The following is a 1,398-nucleotide window of genomic DNA, read 5'->3' as shown; positions in this document are numbered from 1 at the left end:
TGGAGGAGGCAAGTGAGGGGCAGGCTGGCTGTGGGAGCTGACTTGCTAATTGTTGAGGGAGGTTAAACCTCTGACTCATGTATTTCTCCTTCTCAGTTTGTATGTTTTATTTCTCAGTGAGAACAGGTCAATAACACTGACTCCCTCTGTCTCTCTGTCTGTCTGTGTCTCTCTCTGTCCCTCTCAAGGTGCTCGAGTATGCAGGGAAAGGGAATAGTATCATGGATGTTGGACTCGCACAGGCCAAGCTGCCCCTGAGCACCAGGAGTCACTACTTTGAGGTGGAGATTGTGAATCCGGGTGTGAAGTGCTACATTGCAGTGGGAGTAGCGAGAAAGGTACGTGGCAATGACATTGACACTATGTTCATCGAATCTCTCCCTGTTTATCTCAGTCCATACTCCACAGTCTGTGGTGGTCAGCATAGATTGCAGACTGCACCTCACTAGGGTCACGTGCTGCAAACCAAGCTCTGTTTTTCCTGGACCCTTCACAGAAGTTAGAGATTTCAAAAGTTAGGTAGAATTTCCTAATGGACTTGTCTTTCAGACCCAGGTTGATAGAAAGCACGGACCACATTTTTGGTTCTTGATAAGAATCACTATTTATTACAAATAAATAGACTCCCTACAAGTAAACAATTATGAAGCATCAGTAGTTACAACGCTAATCCCCTTACAAGCTCCCTCTTATACACACAAACACATACAAACACACACAGACAGGGTAAAAAGCAGAGGGGTTTTAAGCAGAGGCTTAGGAAAGCTGCTCAGTGGTTTCTGTTCACAGGATCTGCTGAGATGATTCTCGTGCTGATCAGAACACTGTTTCTCTCTCTTCCTTCTCCAAATGCTTCTACTGGTTTGCAGGAGATGCAGGGTGGCTGGTTTACATGTATAAGTGGTCTCTGACTTATTTATTAAAAGGCATAGCTTACAGCAACTGATGAAGGGAAAATAAACTGCAGGCTTAAAATGTTTTATTTCAGCAGAGAACAAAAGACTTCTCCACATGTTCTTCACACCCACAACTGGCCAGCTCCCTGGGAGCCAATCACATCATTGTTGCCAGGCAAGAGGTCTTGTCCTCAATAAAGGGCTCACCTTTATCCCCCTCCACCCTGACATCAATGAATACCGCTCACACTTGGACGTTGAACAGTTTTTCCGCCACCTCTGCCTCCGCACTTACTTCTTTAACCGTGAGCCTCACCCTCCCTCTACTGACCCCTTCTCCCGCCTCCAACACACCCCCTCCTCCTGGACACCACCCCAAGTCCTCCTACCCTCCCTCGACCTCTTCATCTCCAACTGCCGTCGAGACATCAATCGCCTCAACCTCTCCACCCCTCTCACCCACTCCAACCTCTCCCCCGCAGAATGTGCAGCCCTCCGCTCC

This window comes from Rhincodon typus, chromosome 7 (assembly GCF_021869965.1).
Source record: "Rhincodon typus isolate 14 chromosome 7, sRhiTyp1.1, whole genome shotgun sequence".
NCBI classification, from domain to species: Eukaryota; Metazoa; Chordata; class Chondrichthyes; order Orectolobiformes; family Rhincodontidae; genus Rhincodon; species Rhincodon typus.
Note: the sequence above shows the minus strand (reverse complement) of the source record.